At 44.7% G+C, this 19,891-nt stretch overlaps 1 protein-coding gene across 1 annotated transcript in view; it reads left to right on the top strand.

The window, feature by feature from the left end:
• PTGES3L (prostaglandin E synthase 3 like) overlaps positions 1–19,891 on the top strand; it is a 98,971-nt gene that overhangs the window by 16,822 nt on the left and 62,258 nt on the right. The gene's annotated exons all lie outside the window — the stretch shown is intronic.

The raw sequence follows: 19,891 nt of genomic DNA, 5'->3' as shown, positions 1-19,891 counted from the left end.
GTCAGCACAAAGCCCGTCGTGGGGCTCAATCCCACTAACTGTGAGATCAGGACCTGAGCTGAAATCAAGAGTCAGACACTTAACTGACTGAGCCATCCAGGCACCCCTGGTGTCATATTATTGAGACTTTCAGAATCACTGTTAGAGATCAAGAGGGATACGTAATGATAAAAGGAAGACAAAGTATTCTAAATTTGCATCTAATAACAGCCTCAAAATATGTAAAGCAGAAGTTGACAGCTAAAAGAAGAAACAAATCCATGCTTGGTGGAGGATTTAAACCAATCTTTCAGCAACTGTTAGGACAAGAGGAAGTATCTCGAAGTTAAGAACAAAGACATTGGAGTTTCATAGACCCGAGTAGAAGTCCTGGCTTTGTGCACCCATGGGTGGTAAAACCAGAAAAAAAGAAAGTGATTATTTATTTTTAAACTTAATGTTTGTTTATTTTTGAAGGAGAGGGACACAGTGTGAGCAGGGGAGGGGCAGAGAGAGAGGGAGACACAGAATCTGAAGCAGGCTCCAGGCTCTGAGCTGTCAGCACAGAGCCTGACGATGGGGGGCTCAAACCCATGAGCTGTAGGATCATGACCTGAGCCAAAGTCAGACACTCAACCGACTGAGCCACCCAGGCGCCCCAGAGACCCATTTTTTTTTTTTTTTAATGTTTTTTATTTTTGAGGGAGAGAGTGCAAGTGAGGGAGGAACACAGAGAGGGAGACAGAATCCAAAGCAGGCTCCAGGCTCTGAGCTGTCAGCACAGAGACCTACACAGGGCTTGAATCCGCAGAATTCGAGATCATGACCTGAGCCAAAGTCGGACACTTAACTGACTAAGCACCCAGGTGCCCCAACAGAGACCCATTGGAATTTATTTTCTCGTGTGTGTGTGAGATCTCCCTTTGTCCTCTGTTTCTGCTTCATCAGGGTGTGATACGAGAGCAGTGGACTGGAGGCCACCCTTGATTGCCATCGCTCATGTGCGTTCTGCTCACAAAGACCTAGGATAACCATATCATTTATTACCCAAACTCAGATACCTCAAAGGGTGAAGGGGGTGCTCCACACATGACACTAGAACCACAGTCGCAAACCAGGATGGTCTCCCTGCTGAGACTCTTCCCTGAGCTTTAGTTTCTTGACTTCAAAATAGGGATGTGAACACAGCACCTAAGAAAGAAGGGACTTCCTGAAATATGAAAAATACAGGGTCGATTGTCATTTGTGAGGTTCACCCAAAAATGAAGCAGAATGAGTTTAATCATTTATTAGAGTAACATTAAATGAGCACAAGCAGAACAATAGGTATTTTATTAATCCGCACAAAATGTGCTAGAGTTTAATGTACACACACACACATAGATTATATATTCAGGAACATTGTTGTAACCCACTTTTACAGCATAGAAATCATGAGAAGGGGCTCCTTCCTCTTAAGTTTTATGACTTAAGTGCCCATGAATTGCTGAAGACATTTGATACTGTGGCTCGCACCAAGGCGAGGGTCTCCCGTGTGCCTGCAGGTGCATGTATAGGTATTGGGTCTGATGTTAGTATGGGAAACAAAAGATGTCAGATAAGAGATGGACAGAGAGCAGGAGGCAGACTGAATTTAAGAAGGCAGCGTGCCTACATGTCCTGAGTGGAAACCAGTGAGTCAGCTAAGCTATGCTAGAATGCCAGGTCTTTTCCTTAAGAACTTAAAGTCCTGGGCCTCACAGGGAAAACAGACGGCTCTACAGGCCCTAATGAAAAACTCTTTTGCATAAAGCTTGCATCTCTGGTTCCTTTCCTGAATTAGATCCAAACTATGACTAAAGCACCTTAGGTGGAGGGCAACCAAGGCTATTCGGGAAAGAGTGACGGAGAAATTTCCCTCTTTTTCCAGAAAGGTCTGCACCTTCTGTGCAGACTACCGCTGGCAGAGAGCCAGACTCTAAACTTTAGGGAACAAGAGCGGGGCCCATGTCCAGAGCAAAGAGGCTCTCGTAAGGACAGACTTCTCTCTCTTTTGCCCTTTCATAAACTCCCTGCAGAAGCAACCTGCAATCAAGGCTTGCTGGTCAATATCCCTGCTAGTCCTCAGATACCAACCTCAAAGCCAAGGTTTTCAGAAATAAGGGAGGAATCAACATTTTCTTCTGTGAACGTTCCCTCCCTTTTCCTTTCATGTCATCTAACTTGTTTTTGTTGTTGTTAACTGGTGCATATGATAAACAACCACAGAATTCATTTGTCCATGTATTCCACAGATACTTACTGAGAAGGTAATGTGTGCCAGAAACTGGAAACTGGATGTAAGAACTGGGCCACACTGGTAAATAACAGATGTGGTCACTGTGCTTACGGCATTTACTGCCATGGAGGAGACAGACAGGAAAGAGACGAGCAAATAAATGTAAAATTATACACTCTGTTAAGTCACCAAGGAAAAGAACAGGGCAAAGTAAAACAGGGTAGTGTGGGCGAGGGGAGCAGGGAAGGGTCATGGCAGTGACAGGGGAGGCCCGGGGAGAAGGTAGGCCCCCATGATCGCCAGCATCCATGGCACCGCAAATAAAGCGGTGTGCTGAATAGGCAAACAAAACCAGTTTGTTTTGACAACTCTGCTGGTTTCCCTTCCCACCAGATGGCCATCGTCGAGCCCCTTGATAGAAATTCTGGTGCTGGCTCAGTCGGTTGAGTGTCAGACTCCTGATTTCGGCTCAGGTCATGACTGAGCCTCATCCCATGTCTGGCTGCACACTGAACAGGGAGCCTAAGATTCTCTCTCCCTTTCCCTCTGCCCTTCTCCCCTGCTCACATATGCGTTCTCTCTCTCTCTCTCTCTCTCTGTCTGTCTATAAATAAATAAATAATTAACTTCTAAAAAATAAAAATAAATTGAAAAGAAATTCTGGAGCTGCAAATTGTCCCCTAGCCCCAGAAGGTGACCAGGGTCTTGAAGAGGCTGCTGGATTCATTGCTGAGCCCTCTGTATTTTGGATGCCTTTCACCTGACCGTTATAAGGAGGCAAAAAATAAGACAGACATGAAGCTCGTTTTCCTTCTGCATCCAAATGGACCTCTCCCCATCACTGCTGGGCCATTTTTTCTGACCCCAAGAGGCCACCTTTCTCCCCACTAGCGGAAGCTAAACGCTGTGTTGCACCCTAAGCAGAAAGAGGGTGACAAAGACATCACCATTGAAGGCCTCATGAGCACAGGGAAGGCTCGCTTGATAAAAAAAACTCTGTTGATTGCAATTACAGGTATTGAAAAGCAGTCTTCAGTGCCACCACGCACTTTTTATTTTCTATTGTTTGGTATTGTTTACTTATTGATTGGTATTAAACCTGTACTTACCTAGTTCTGCCAGACACGGTGCGAAGCAGTTTGTAAATAACTCACTCAAGTCTCATAACAACTCCAGGAGATAGATCCTATTGTCATCCCCATTTTACAGGTGAGGATACAGAGACGCAGAGAGGTAAGGAGCTTGCCTGAGGTCACCCAGGTAGTAAAGGACAGGGCGCATTTTGAACCGGCAGCCTGCCTAACCACCATGCTGCTTGGCCTCTCTGAGTCTACGAATATACTTTAAAAGACACAGCTTTATGTATATGATGAATATCTTTTTGCTTACAAACTAGTATCTCTCTCATGGTTAAATAAATGATTTTAAGATGGGAGCATTTAAGGATCTGAAGGCTGTCTGGTGCCTTTGGCAAGGAAAAAGGATCAATTAAGCAATCTACAAATAGAAGTGAAAACCTTTCATTATAACGTTGCCACGTAGCCTCTAATCTTACCTCTGTTAGGGCCTGCACGTACATTATAGTGCCAGAACTGAAAAACTAGGTCGTTATTCTTTTGGGGTCCAGAAGATAAGCTCCTAAATCCCTACATGCAATTCTAAGCCTGTTGGTCTCCCCCTCCCTGTTACTCTGGGCTCAATCTCTATGGAGACAGTGTTACATGCGCTTCGCAAACGACACTAGAAAAGGTGTATTTTTCCTGTTTTGGAGCCTTGGTGTGGGTGAATTGGGGCTTTCCACTCCGCTTGGAAAAGGCTGAAAAGCTGCCTCGGTGGAAAAGTTCAGCTGCCCGGTTTTATTTTGCTTAGCCTTTGCTCTGTTACCAGCAGGATGAACTCATCCTGAGGTTTTGCATGGAAACTAATTTTGAATTTTTTCTGCTCTCGTAATTTGCTTCTTGCCCAGGACCAGAATCCATTAGCTGTCTTCATCCTAACACCCAGGCACCGTCCTTTGCAACTCAACAGCAGAGGGTGCTGTGGGCCTGTGGCTGCCCAGGACTCTGCCAGGAAAGAAAAAAAAAAGGGTAAAAGAGCTCCTCCTTGTTCAGCCAGCCTGAAAGAGGGTTTCTTTCTTTCTTTCTTTCTTTCTTTCTTTCTTTCTTTCTTTCTTTCTTTTTTAATAATTTTTTTAATGTTTATTTATTTTTGAGAGGGAGAGACAGAGCATGAGTGGGGGAGGAGCAGATAGAGAGGGAGACACAGAATCCGAAGCAGGGTCCAGGCTCTGAGCTGTCAGCACAGAGCCTGACACGGGGCTCAAACCCACAAACCGTGATATCATGACCTGAGCCGAAGTCGATGCTTAACTGAGTCACCCAGGTGCCCCCTGAAAGAGGGTTTCTAATCATCTTGTTCCCCTGTTGCTCTGAAGACCTTGTCCATGGAATGTGGGGTTATCGGACGTTTCCCCAAATGCAAACAAGGAATCAAGAGATGAGGTGTGACCTTCCGGAAATGATTTGTTGTTTGTGTTTTTGAGAGTTTTAACCCTTCTATGATTAAATAAATGCTTGGTATTTTATGCATGTACGTCCCCAAGAGCAGAGATTTTGAATAGTGCTGAGTCCTAACTTAATTCAGAAAACGGTATTCATTATTTCCATTTTCCAAGACTCCCACGGAATTCCTTGTATCGATTCTATCAACGGCTACAAGACAACAGATGACTTTTTCTTTTCTTTTTTCATTTCATTTTTTTAAATGAAAGATTATTTTATTTTTGAGACTGAGAGAGCAAGTGAGCACATGGGAGGGGCAGGGAAAGGGGGAGGGGGAACAGAGAGAATCCCAAGCAGGCTCCACACCATCAGCATGGAGTTCGACGGGGCAGTGGGGGGGCGGCTTGAACCTATGAACCATGAGATCATGACCTGAGCTGAAATCCAGAGTTGGATGCTTAGCAGACTGAGCCACCCATGCGCCCCTCTTTTTTCATTTCCTTTTAAGCTGAGGCTTGAATGGTACCTCCAGGTTGTCTCTCAATTTTTCTCCCTTTTCCTGAAACTCTGCATCAGTTTTTCCCACTTCTTGACTTCCTACAGCCCCTTTACCTCTGGATCGTTGATAGAAAGCAGCAATGCTCCATATTTCTGGCTATTTCACTTATCTTTTGCTCTAGGCAAACTTGCTTTATAAGAACCTAGATGTTCTCCAGTGACAAGTCAGTAGGTGATTTGTTTTTATAAAATTCTTCACAGTAGGCTTTGATGGCAAGACATACCGATGAGTTCATAATATAATCGGATGGACACACACTGAATTTGCTCACTACTTCCTCCAAGCATAAAGAACATCTATCTCAGAAAGCTGGCTTTAGCTGTTTCTATCCAGTTTCACAGCCACTGGGAGGGCCAGGGAGAGGGGGATGCACAGGGAGCTTGAGCAAGCGATGAAGGAAGTTGTGGCGGCCAAGACTGGCCTCTGTGGCATCAGCAGTCACCTGGAATGTAAACTTGACAACACTCTAGACATGAACCAAAGAGGGACACAAGCAGACAGAGAAGGACGCAGAAAGGTTACTGCCTGTGCTCCCTTTCTGGAACAAACAAATAACATTTGAGTTGCTTTGACATGTTGGAGAAACTCCAGCAAAGCAGAAGAATTCAAGAGAGAGGAAAACCGAGGGTGTGAGAAGCTGAAACTGACCAAGAACTTCAGGTACAGAAATTTCGAGTAACAGCTGGGTCACAAGACAACGAACATTGAAATCCTCCAAGAGCTGATTAGAAACTGGCAAAAAATAAAAAGACGCACTGTTCAAGAAAGCCACTATCTGAAATAAAGCAGGCTGTTAACTCTAAAATGAACTTGAGACCTGACAAAGCGGAAGGAGGAGCGTTTTCCATGCGGACAAGGCCAGGCCGCCTTTGGTCAGGTAATTCAGGGCGTGGGTGGCAGGGCAGAGGGATGACCGGTACTCTAATTATGCATACAGTCATTTTGGATTTATAATAGTTGCCAGCCATAATCGATTCCCCATGATGTGCTTTGTTATTTTTTTTGGCTGCCTTGTAAAAGATAGTTTTATAGGGTGTTTTTTTTAAAGTTTCTGGGGCGCCTGGGTGGCTCAGTCGGTTAAGCCACCGACTTTAGCTCAGGTCATAATCTCACGGTTTGTGGGTTCAAGCCCTGCGGTAGGCTCTGTGCTGACAGCTTAGAGCCTGGAGCCTGTTTTGGATTCTGTGTCTCCCTCTCTCTCTCTGCCCCTCCCCCGCTTGCGCTCTGTCTCTCTCAAAAATAAACATGAAAAAACAATTTTTTTAAGTTTATTTATTTATTTTGAGAGAGAAAGAGCACAAGCAGGGGAGGGGAGAGAGAGAGGGAAAGAGAGAATCGCAAGAAGGTTCTGTACTGTCAGTGCAGAGGATGTGGGGCTTGAACTCCCAAACCGCGAGGTCATGACCTGAGCCGAAATGGAGAGTCAGATGCTCAACCGACTGAGCCACCCAGGCGCCCCTGTAGGGTATTTTTAGCTGACGAATTCAAATCATTTACCCATTGCTATGGCATGAGAACTGATCAATTTCAACGAATTTTTACCAAGTGCCTACCATGTGCCAGGCACAATTCTAGGCACCTGGAACACATCAGTGAACGAAAAAATTCCTGCCCTGGTACAGCTTATATTTTAGTGATGCAGACACACAACAAACCATAAATCTGATCAACACGGGAAAGCAAAAGAGAGGGTAGGAGAGAAGGAGGACTGGGAATGCAGAGGGTTATAGGGAGAGAGGATGTTTTAAATAGGGTGGTCATGAGGGCCTCGTTGAGAAGATGAGAGTCAGGCAAAGACTTGACAGAGGTGAGGGCGTCTGGTAAGCAGGTATTGGAGGGCCTAGCTCGAGGGGTGGGCAGGGGGAGCCCCTGGTGCCTAGCCCTGAGTCTGCTGCATGTGTGGCCTGCTCCAGGGAGCAGGAGCTGGGATGGCCGGAGGAGGGGCCGGAGTGGAAGGAGAGGGGCTCAGAGAGATAAGGGCCTGTGTGTCTCCTGAGAGGAGTGCAGCTCCTACTCTGAGAGACACCCCAGCCCCCGTAGTGTTTAAAGCCCAATGGCGGGGGTCTGACTTTCTTTTTTAAAAGAAACTGGGACACTGGGACTGTTGTGTTGAGAGAAGACTGTAGGAGGCCTGGTGGGAAGCGGGGGAGTCTGGAAGGAGGCTAAGGCTAGAATACAAATGGGTTCTGGATAAACTTGAAGGTGGAGCCATAGGGATTTCCTGACCCACTGGATGTGGGGGTGAGGGAGAGAGAGACCAGGGCTGGAGGGTGGTGCCCACTGGCGGCTACAGCTATGGCGCTGCTGGGGGGGCGGTCTGGGGGTGGGGTGGGGGTGGGGTGGTGGGGGGAGGCAACGGTAGCTGAGTGGGTGCCTGGGGAGCTCTGCACAGCCCCCTGTCTATTTACCTGCTGACAGCCCTGCGTTCCTCTAGTCTTTTCTCTCAGCAAACGAACCTAAAAGTAGGTGTGGATCTTAAACTTTTTTTTTTTAATTAAAAAATAGGTTTTGATTATCCAGTTAGAGATCAGAGAAGTCTTCTGATTTTTATGGGACAGTTGACTAAGTTTACCTTGAAAGAAATGTTTCTCATTAGTTAATTGTGTTCATAAAAACCCAAAGTATGGTAAACAAAAGAGAAAAAAATTAGGGAAAGCCTGAGACCTTTGGACCCCACAGTTTTTATCCTACCATTTGACTGTAAAGGATGACATTTTCTCATAAACACATACTTTTTAAAAAAATGTTTATTTATTTTTGAGAGAGACAGAGACAGAATGCAAGTGGGTTAGGGGCAGAGAGAGGGAGACACAGAATGCGAAGCGGGCTCCATGTTCTGAGCTGTCAGCACAGAGTCCGACGTGGGGCTCGAACCCATGAACTGAGAGATCATGACCTGAACTGAAGTCGGACGCTTACCTGACTGAGCCACCCAGGTGCCGCAATGATGGTATAATTCTAATGTAAAACTATGGGACACCCGGGTGGTTCAGTCGGTTAAGCATCTGACTTCGGCCCAGGTCATGATCTCGCAGTTCATGGGTTCGAGCCCCACGTTGGCCTCTGTGCTGACAGCTTGGAGCCTGGAGCCTGCTTTGGATTCTGTGTCTCCCTCTGTCTGCCTTTCCTCCACTCACACTCTGTCTCTCTCTCTCTCTCTAGAATAAACATTAAAAAAATTTAGAATTGTTGCACTATATGCTAGCTAATTTGGGTGTAAACTAAAAAAATAAAATTAATGGGGCGCCTGGGTGGCTCAGTCAGTTAAGCGGCCGACTTCAGCTCAGGTCATGATCTCACGGTCCGTGAGGGCTGTGAGTTCTAGCCCCGCGTCGGGCTCTGTGCTGACAGCTCAGAGCCTGGAGCCTGTTTCAGATTCTGTGTCTCCCTCTCTCTGACCCTCCCCTGTTCATGCTCTGTCTCTCTCTGTCTCAAAAATAAATAAATATTAAAAAAAATAAATAAATAAATAAAAAAAATTTAGAATTACACCATCATTGATGACTTTTCATTATAACTCTTTTATTTATTTATTTATCTATCTATCTGTCTATTTATTATTTTTAAATGTTTATTTCTTTATTTTGAGAGAGAGAGAGAGAACCCCAAGTAAGTTCCCAGTTGTCAGGCGAGGAGACCATTGTGAGGCCCATCGCCGAGCTCTATCCCACAACTCATGAGATTGTGACCCGGGCCAAAACCAAGAGTCGGACCCTTAACAAACTGAGCCACCCAGGCACCCCGAAGATTTTATTTTTAAGTAATCTCTGCACCCAACATATTGCTGGAACTGACAACCCAGAGATCAAGAGTCTCCTGCTATGCCAGCTGAGCCAGACAGGCGCCCCATAAATGCATACTTTTAAGTCAGAATTATACCATCATTGAAGACTTTTCATTACGACTCTTAAGGTCGGGGATAAAAAAAAAGAGCAGGGTGGCCCAACTATATCTCTTAATATTTCTTCCCTTTTTTGAACCTTTTAGAGAAACCGTAAGAAATCTCAGATGAAATATTTGCCTGAGGTTCTACAGCTCTTTCAGGTACATGTGGGTTCCTTTCCTTACAGTCAACACTTCCTATTTCAGCATGTTAGCAGGAGTTATTTCTGGGTAGTGATTGGAGTGATGGTCATTTTCATCTTTATACGTTTCAGCGATTCCCAGCACTTCTGAAAGGAAACAGTCTTCTTTATCATGCCTTTGTGTGATCCTTTTCAAATCAGAAAAAGCAAGAAAGTTAGGGGGCCTCTGGGTGGCTCGTTGGTGAAGCGTCTGACTTTGGCTCAGGTCATGAGCTCACTGTACGTGAGTTTGAGCCCCACTTCGGGCTCCGTGCTGACAGCTTGGAGCCTGGGGCCTGCTTCGGATTCTGTGTCTCCCTCTCTCTCGGCCCCTCCCCCAGTCACACTCTGTGTGTCTCTCTCAGAAAGAAACATTAAACAAATAAAAAAGAAATAAAGAAAAGAAAAAACAAGAATGTTAAAAAATCAAATTGAAATATCTGGTGAGAATAAATGCCAGCTTCCCAAGGGACAGCTTAGCCAAACCGTAACAACAAAAACTGAACGTTCCCTGAAGCTCTCTCAGTTATGATTTGACTCCAGAGTCATTGTCTTAAAGGGTGCCTAGTCAGAAGGCTGCCTGGAACAATACACATAGGAATTCTGGCTCTGGTCAGCATGTGTGCGTGCACACTTGGAAGTTTGTGTTTTCTGATGTTTATGGAGCGAGGACGGGTTGGTCCACAGCAACAAGGAGACCAAATCAACAGATATTAGAGTCAACAAAGGCGGCTCGATCATGGCGGCTGGCAGGGCATGTGAGTAATACAGGAGAAGGCAATGTGATGGCATTATTGGTGAAGGACTAAAACGTGAAGCAGAAGTATTGTGGCGACGATAAGTTAAGATTTTATATTGGGGGAAAAAAGGTACATCTGATGGGAGACACCACTGTGACCTCATGACCTTTAACAAAACTGTGTTTTTCTGGCTCTTTTTGTTGGTTTGTTTTATTCGTTTTGTTTTTGTTTTTCTGGTTCTGACCCTGACCGTAGCCCATCAACAGCGACACTTGTGCTAACTCCTGACTCTCACTACAAGGAACTGACTCATCAGAGGATGATTCTGCTCCTGGAGCAAGGAGACTTGAGAATGGGACTGTGAAACAAGGATTGCAGACCAGTCACGGTGGAAGTGTATGGAAGCCACTGACCAAACTGCCACAATTTTGACGCTAAAAAGGGAAAAGGAATTGGAGTGCCTGGGTGGCTCAGTCGATTGAGCATCTGACTCTTGATTTCCACTCAGGTAATGATGATCTCACTGTTCGTGAGTTCAAGCCCTGAGTTGGGCTCCGTGCTGACAGTGTGGAGCCTGCTTGGGATTCTCTCTCTCCCTCTCTCTTGGTCCCTCTCCCCCCTCCCCTACACTCTCTTTCTCTCAAAATAGATAAACAGACTTAAAAAACCAGAAAAGTAATTATGAAATTACTAAATTAACTAAAATAAGTGTGTGAAAGACCTCAAAGCAAAAAAGTTGATATATGATTTATGAAAAGAGTAAATATACCAAGATATGTTAATTTTCATCAATAAAGGAGGCTCAATAAATATGGATTAAAAAATATAAGGAGTTTATATGTTTTTTGCTGTGCAATTAGGAAAGTGTAAAACAAATTATTGTGAGGGGCGCCTGGGTGGCTCAGTCGGTTAAGCGGCCGACTTCGGCTCAGGTCGTGATCTCGAGGTCCGTGAGTTCGAGCCCCATGTCGGGCTCTGTGCTGACCGCTCAGAGCCTGGAGCCTGTTTCTGATTCTGTGTCTCCCTCTCTCTGACCCTCCCCCGTTCATGCTCTCTCTCTGTCTCAAAAATAAATAAATGTTAAAAAAAAATAAAAAAAAAAACAAATTGTGAGACAACCAGTTCTAGAAAAAGGTAGAAATTGTACAAGAACTGCAAAGATTGATCAAGACTGGTGGTCACACACAATAAACAGACAGAAAATATGTGGGGAGGCACCTCACAGCCGATCAACCCCAAATTTTTCCAAGATGAAGAATTACCCAAATATTCTAAAGAGAAATGACAAAATCCCCGGAGCTCACTGTTTATCATAATGATATATGATAAGGTCCATTAACAATTTTTTTTCATGTTTATTTATTTTTGAGAGAGAGAGTGACAGAGTGCGAGTGGGGGAAGAGCAGAGAAAGAGAGAGACACGGAATCCGAAGTAGGCTCCAGGCTCTGAGCCGTCAGCACACAGCCCAACACGGGGCTCGAGCTCACGAACTATGAGATCATGACCTGAGCTGAAGTCCGACACTTAAATGACTGAGCCACCCAAGCACCCCTCATAAGGTCTATTTTTAATAATTGTTGCAGACCCAGTCAATATTACATATCTGAATGATAAGACAGTGGGATTTGGCTAAGCAAACAAGATTAGTAGAAAGCACTATTTTGGTGAGCGATACCAACTTCCAAGGGATGAATTTTTAAGTTAAAAAAAATTAAAAAAAAATTTTTTTTTTAACGTTTATTTATTTTTGAGACAGAGAGAGACAGAGCATGAACGGGGGAGGGTCAGAGAGAGGGAGACACAGAATCTGAAACAGGCTCCAGGCTCTGAGCAGTCAGCACAGAGCTTGACGCGGGGCTCGAACTCACATACCGCGAGATCGTGACCTGAGCCAAAGTCGGATGCTTAACCGACTGAGCCACCCAGGCGCCCCTAAAAATTTTTTTTTAACTTTATTTATTTATTTTGAGGGAGAGAGAAAGAGAGGGAGAGAGAGGATCCCAAGCAGGCTCTGTGCTCTCAGTGCAGAGTCTGACTCAGGGCTAGAACTCACAAACCATGAGATCATGACCTGAGCCAAAATCAAGAGTCAGACAGACACTCAACCCATTGAGCCACCCAGGCGCCCCCCCAAGGAATGAATTTTTAAAATCTTATTGATGTATCTAGTCAATCTTAAATGGAAAACAGGAGCTCGGTTTGGAAAGTATGACTATGTCCATACACTGGTCCAAAATCAAGTGGTTTACAATGCAGAAACTGAACCTTGGCTTCTCAGAGACATTAGTATTTTTTCTCTTGGTTCTGAAGATTACTGTAACTCTGCAGAGATATAAGAATAAAAAATCGCTCTTACCTGGGAGAGTGTCAAACAACCCTGGAAAGGGAATTCAGGAAAGTAAAAGTATATTTAGCGATGGTGCATATGACAGTTGACATCATGGTATTAATATTTACTTGTATGATAATGAGTTCTGTTATCACTGCGGTGTTTTGTGTGTGTTTTCTCTGCTTTCATGATGTCCAGAGCATTGTAGAGGTGACAGGGAACCGGAGTCATGGGGGCTGAGGCAACGTGATAATAGCTGGTCGAGCCACCACGAGGTCTGTGACCACCGACTAAAAGCACATATCTTACGTTGAAAGCCCGTGGGGTTGAAGTAAGATTCAGTTCCCACTATCTCTCTTATCCTAGAACCTTGGAGGGTCAGTCTCTATCTTGCAAAACAGAACCAAGTCTTAGTCATGTCTTCCTAGAATCAGTGGCTGAGAGAGCTTATTCCCTGCCTACGGGAGTCCACTTCTGGGAAGAGGCCAGTGTTTCTATTCTGCATAAGTCTGCCTTGTCCTTTGGGTTTTCAACCTCTTTCTAATTTTGCGTTGGGAGTGCCTAAGAATCTTTTTATTGAGTCATTTGTGGAACACTAAGCTACTTGCATCTATAATTTGTTAGCTGGTTTTCCAACTCTTCAGCAAATAGCTGTATATTTTTCAATGTTATTCAGCAAAGACTTACTGAGGTCTCCTTCTGCCTTAGACCCTAAGGTCACGCACAGCGGTGATCAAAGCAGGTGCGGAGCTGCCTTCGTGGGGCTTAGAGTCTAGTGGGGAAGACAGACATGGCTCAGATAATCACTGACACTTGCCGGAGAGCAAGGTGAACGGGGAGCTGTCACTGGACCCAGCAAGGACTCTCGATCTGGGCCGGGGGTGGGCGGGCAAGGAGGCTTCCTCGAGAAAGTGATACGGAGTGCCGAGGGGTCTACCAAGTGACGTGGGGAGAGAGTTCTGAGAAGGGGTCTGAGCAGAAGTCCAGAGGAGGCCAAGGTGGCACATGGAGAAGCTAGGCTGTCGTACAAGGAGCCAGGTGAGGTGGCAGATCAAGCCGACTCATGGAGGTCATACAAAGATTTTTGTTATTTATTTATTTATTTATTTTGTTAGAGCTTTATTGAGATATGATTCACATGCCATAAAATTCATCCATTAAATTTTTTTAATGTTTGTTTATTTTTTGAGAGAGAGACAGACAGACAGACAACACGTGAGTGGGGCAGGGGCAGAGAGTGAGGGAGACACAGAATCCGAAGCAGGGCCCAGGCTCCGAGCTGTCAGCACAGAGCCCAACGTGGGGCTAGAACTCACGAACCGCGAGATCATGAACTGAGTCGAAGCTGGATGTTTAACTGACAGAGCCACCCAGGTGCCCCAAAATTCATCCATTTAAAATATACTATTTGGGGGTGACTGGGTGGCTCAGTCAGTTGGGCATCTGACTTCAGCTCAGGTCGTGATCTCAAGGTTTGTGAGTTCGATCCCCACATTGGGTTCTGCACTGACAGCATGGAGCCTGCTTGGGATCCCCTCTCTCCCACTCTCTCTGCCCCTCCCCAGCTCACAGTCTCTCTCTGTCTCTCTCAAAATAAATAAATAAAAACTTATATTAAAAAATGTGTACTATTTGGGAGTGCCTGGGTGGCTCAGTCGGTTAAGCATCTGACTCTTGATTTTGGCTCAGGTTAGGATCTCAGGGTTTGTGCATTTGAGCCTGACGTCGGGCTCTGTGCTGACCGGAGCCTGCTTGTGGGATTCTCTCTCTCCCTCCCTCTCTGCTCCTCCCCTGCTCTCACTCTCTCTCACAAGATAAAGAAATAAACATTACAAAAATAAATAAAGGGTACTATTCGTTGATTTTTTAGTATATCCACAGAGTTGAATAATCACTATGATCAATTTTAGAACATTTTTATCGCACCCCCTCATAGAATTCGCACACCCTTTAATAGTTGTCCCTACTCCTCGCTATTTGGGTTGTGGACATAGTTCCAGTGTGTGGAGAGAGGGTCCACACATCCTACAAGCAATTCCCTAACACAGGCTGGGTGTCCTACAACTCAATTCAATTCTGACACTGTCTACCTGGAGGTGGTGTCAGAGCCACAGAGTGAGGGTTCAGTCATACAAGACCCACCCCCACCTCATCCCTTCAGATGCCATTTGCAAGCCCAGGCTGTCACCTGTGTTCCTTTCTTTCTTTCTTTCTTTCTTTCTCTCTTTCTTTTTTTTTTTCTTTTTTAATTTTTAGAGGGAGAGAGAGAGTGTGAGAAAGAGAGTGCAAGCAGGGGGCAGAGGCAGAAAGACAGAATCCCAAGCAGGCTCTGTGATGGAGTTCATCCCACGGCCCTGGGATCACCGCCTGAGCCAAAATGGAGAGCTGGACACTCAGCCGACTGAGCCACCCAGGTGTCCTTGTCACTTGTGCTTCTGAGAGACTGGCTATGGTTCTATAGGTCAGAGGTTCCAACGACTCCCTCCTTGGGTTGGACTAATCTGCTAGAGCGGCTCACAGAGCTCAGAGAAATATTTCACTTACTAAATTACTGGTTGATTATAAAAAAGATATAATTCAGGAGCAGCCGGATGGAAGAGACACAGGGGGCATGGTATGGGGGAAGGGTGGGGAGCTTCCTGCCTCCTCTGGGTGACCACATCTCCCCACATCTCCACGGGTTCACCAGCCCAGAAGCTCCCAAACCCCGTCCTTTTGAGGTTTTATGGAGAATTCATGACGCGGGCACGATTTATTAAATCATTGGCCACTGGCAGGTGATTCAACCTCCAGTTCCTCTTCCCTTCCCGGAGGTCACAGGGGTAGTGGCAGGTTCCAACCCGCTGATCACGTGGTTCGTTCCCCGGGCAACCTATCCTTAGGTGCTTTCCAAAAGTCACCTCATTAACCTGAACTCAGGTGTGGTTCAAAGGGATTTGTTACGAATGAGACACCTTTATCACTCTTATTACTTAGAAATTCCAAGGGTTTTAGGAGCTTGGTGCCACAAATGGGGGACAAAGCCCATATGTATTTCTTATTATGCCACACCAGGTTTGTATGTTTTGAGTTTGAGGCACCTGTGAGAAACCCAAGTAGAGGGGTCGAATGAGTAGTTGGATCCACAGCTCTGGAAAACAGTGGAGATTGGTCTGGATCGGGGATATTAGTTTGGCAGTGACTGGGGGTTAGGCAGAGGGCCGTGCAGGAAACAGAGGCCATCTAGCTGGATACTTTGAGAAGAGTGTAAGAAGGGTGTTGTTAATAAAAGTGTGGGTAAGGTGGAAGGAGATCGATTAAAAAGGGTGCAGCATTCTGGGGCCAGCAGACAGGGTGGGGGGGCATTCCCACTACTCCCCAGGCCTGAGGTTTTACTGGAAACCAGAATGAGAGCTACATGGTGCCCTGACAGTAGCTGTGGACTTCCATAAGGGATGCCGTCATAGCTCAGTGACCCCTCAGGAATCAACACCCTGGCCTCACTCTCCATCTGGTCCCTTGTTTGTATCTCTCATACGAAACCCAAACGGAAGCCTAGGGAAGGGGAGCCTGATGCAGTCCATCCAGGGCTGCCTTCAGAGCCCAGAGCAGGAGGCAAAAGGGCAAACAGAAATACACAGAGCAGACAGTAGTTTAAAGCTTGGATAGGATGTGAGGGAAAAGAGACTTGACACAGAGCCTGAGTCCTTGAGACGTTGTTGAAAGCCAAGGTGAAGGAGGATGAACAAGCCGGCAAAGGAGACGGGAGGAGTGGCTAGAAGGAGTAGAAACACCAAGAATATCCTGGAAGCCAAGTTAAATGAGGCCAAGTCTCCATTGTCAGTTTTTATGGAAATAACTACCCACACAGAGGCATACTTTCCTTGCTGTTCTCTATTTTGACTGCTCGAGACCAGAAGCAGGGAAAATGGAACTGCCTTTTGGGTTTCTCCCTCGAATGCAACCAATCCCATCTAAGGCATCCCTGCTATCTTACAAGTGCTGGTGTTCTTGTTGACCCCACAAATGAGCCTCCCCTAAGACACCCCCAGCAGTATTACCTGGCGCCTGTGAGCATGGGTTCTGGACAGAGGCAGATTGCTTGGGTCGGAATTCTGGCTAGCTGTGGAACTTTGGGCAAATTACTTAACTTCTCAGTTTGCCCATCTGGAAAATGGGAATGGAGTTAGTGGTGAGGATTAACTCAGGTATCCAGGTGAAGTCCTTGGGACATATTAATTGCTCAAAAGTGCTAGCTACTTTAATTCCATCAATGCCTAGGATATAGTAGATCCTCAATAAATACTAGTTAAATGAATACATTATTTTAGTTGAGAAATTATTAAATTGAAAGAGGGACCCTCCTTACCTAACTGGTAATTATAAGAGATTTTATAAAAAAAAATAATTAAAAACCTTTAGGGTTCTAAAATTTCCATTACAGTGGGGTGTCTGAGTGGCTCGGTCAGTTGAGTACCTGGCTCTTGATTTCGGCTCAGGTCATGATCTTATGGTCATGGGATGCGCTCTGTGTCGGGCTCTGTGCAGACAGAAGAGAGACTGCTTGGGACTTTCTCTCTCTCTCCCTCTGTCCCTCATCATCTCAAAATAAATAAACTTAAAAAAATTTCCATTATAGTAATAAATGTATTAACTTGAAACTAATCTAAGTGTTATGATAAATAAACAACTTGTTGGCTTTCAGAGAAGGAAGGAAGTACATCCATTGATAGTAAGACACTCATAACAGTGACAGGAAACTGAGGCTCAACAATGTCAAGGAGTCAAGAGTGTTCTGGAAAGTTCCCTAGCAGAGATTGGGTATAGCTGGGCATGTGGACAAGGATTAGACAGGGCAAGGGAGCTTCAGTGAGCAAGTAAAGGCCATTTAATCTGCAGTGCATGGTAATGAAACAGAAAATATTTAGTTTGCCTTAATTTACTGTTAATTATTTGTTTTTCTTAAACTGAGGGGTTTTTTTTGATTAAAAAAACAACACGTGTTCTGTTATGTAAGAGAATGGCATTGTTCTTGGGATATACATGAAGCACGTAGCAGTAAAGGAGTCACAATGTTTGCAAATTATCTTTAAATGACTGATCAAAAAATAAGAATATGTACATATATGCAGTGAGAAAGAGTGAAAAGGCAAATATGGCAAAATGTGAATAGTTGATGATTCAGATGAAGTATATAGAGGTTCATTGCACTTCATTTTGATTTGAATTTTTAAAAAAATACAGAATAAGAAAAAAGATACCACATGCTTATTATAGAAAAATTAAGAAAAAATAGAAATGTGGAAAGAAGAAAAAAATACCCAGGATTCCACCACCTAAAGATAGTCACTGTAGACATTTTGGTACATTTCCATTCAGTCTTTCTTAGGCATTTAAAAATCATATTTGATCAGTATAGACACAAATAGTTTAAATTGAAAGAAGACATGTTTGAATTGTTTCAATTTAGATGAGTAGACAGGAAGCAGAAATAATTTTAAATATTCAGAAGTGTTTTTTAATTATTACTTTATTTTTTTAAAGCAGACTCTAAGCCCAACATGGGGCTTGAACTCACAACCCTGAAATTAAGAGTCACATGTTCTACTGACTGAGCTAGCCAGGTGCCCCTACATATTCAGAGGTTTTCAAAAGAACATAAAATTGAATATCCTAGTTCATCATTAAATTAAAAAAAATTTTTTTTTATTAATGTTTTCTTATTTTTGAGAGAGAGACAGCGTGAGCTGGGGAGGGGTTGAGAGAGAGAGAGATAGAGAGAGAGAGAGAGAGACACACACACACAGAATCTGGAGCAGGCTCCAGGTTCTGAGCTCTCAACATGGGGCCTGACACGAGGCTCAAACCCACAAACCAAGAGATCATGACCTGAGCCAAAGTCGGATGCTTAACCGACTGAGCCACTCAGGCTCCCCTAAAAATTTTTTTAAGTTTATTTATTTATTTTGAAGGGGAGGGAGAGAGAGAGAATCCCAAGCAGACGCTGCACCGCCAGCATGAGCCTGATGCGGGGCTCGAACTCACAAACCCGCCAGATCATGACCTGAGCCGAAACCTAGAGTTGGATGCCCAACTGACTGAGCCACCCAGGTGCCCCTCCTAGTGCATCATTTAATCATCTCTGAGCGATCTTCCTATTGCCACACCGGAGGCAGTGCGGTGCAGTGGTCAGAGCACAAGGTATGGTGGTCAATTGTCAGGGTTTGAGTCTGGCTCAGACATTCACTAGCTCTGTGACTTCGGGGAAGTTTCTTAGCTTTCTGATTCCGTTTTCTCATCTGTAAAGGGGGAATAGTAGTGGCAGTTGGGATGAAATGGGTGATATATGCAAAGCCTTTAGAAAAGTGATAGGCACGTAGTAAGTACTTGGTGCATGGTCACCATCATTATCGTCGCTATTATTAGCTCAAGGAACCAGATGGCAAGAATGACTCAGTGGGTTATTTTTTGTTTGTTTGGTTTTGATTCTAAAACGGAGGCTACCACGGTCCCAAAGCATCACAATTCTTAGAAGTCACTTTCAGTGGGTAAATAATCTGAGTTTCCAAGGCTCAGAACCAGCTTATTTCTCTCAGTGCTGGTGCCATCACCACAAAGGCAACGATGACAGGAGAGCACGTCCCTTCTTTTTATTTTCTACCTCTCTCCCCACCCTCCTCACCAAATCTTCTTCATCACCTGTCACATGCCGGCTTTAAATTCTCCGGAAAACTACTCAGTTTCAGATAGGAGCTGATGGGACTTCACAGAAGAACCTGGGGCTCCTTTTCTATTCTGCCTGGAATACAGATATGTCGCCCAGCCCTCGTGGCGTGCATTTTACCAAGTTAGCCTAAAAGAGCTCATGTCTGGCTACAGAAGGAGTGCTGCTGTCTTGGCTGTTTAGTTTTGGAATTTAGAACTCCCTCCTTCACTGAAGATTATGAGAAGTTCAATGCGAGTTACTCTTATCGTATATCGTGGGAAACCCGGTGAAACAGTTGAGGTGCTCCAATATACCACAGTCTGTCTAGAGAATATTCTGGCAGTGGGTAACAAGAGCTACGAAACTTTTCAAACCTTTGACCCAGTAATACCAGTTTTGGGAATATACCCCAAGGAAATAACCCAAAAGGGAAAAAATGTAATTTGTGCAAAGATGTTCCTGTGCTGCTATTTATAATCCAAATAACCCAAATGCCAAATAAGGAAATGGCTGAGCAAAGTATGGTATAGTGACATAAGGGGACGCCAGTGAATGATTTTAAATGACAGGAATGCGGTCTCTGCTGGCTCTAGGGAATGTGTAGATTTAATTATTTTCAGTGACAAAGAACACCAAATGGAAAGTTTATAACTGTGTAAAATGAGTGTTGTGCCAAAAAAATCCGGACGTGAGTTTTGAGGAAGGAAGAATGTAGTTTAGAGGTGAGTTGGATACCTCTTCTGTAAAGTTGCGTGTGAATCGCAATATCTATTGCG

The sequence above is a fragment of the Panthera onca genome, chromosome E1, assembly GCF_046562875.1.
Source record: "Panthera onca isolate mPanOnc1 chromosome E1, mPanOnc1 haplotype 2, whole genome shotgun sequence".
NCBI classification, from domain to species: domain Eukaryota; kingdom Metazoa; phylum Chordata; class Mammalia; order Carnivora; family Felidae; genus Panthera; species Panthera onca.
The sequence above is the reverse complement of the archived record's forward strand: the minus strand, read 5'-3'. Positions and strand labels throughout refer to the sequence as shown.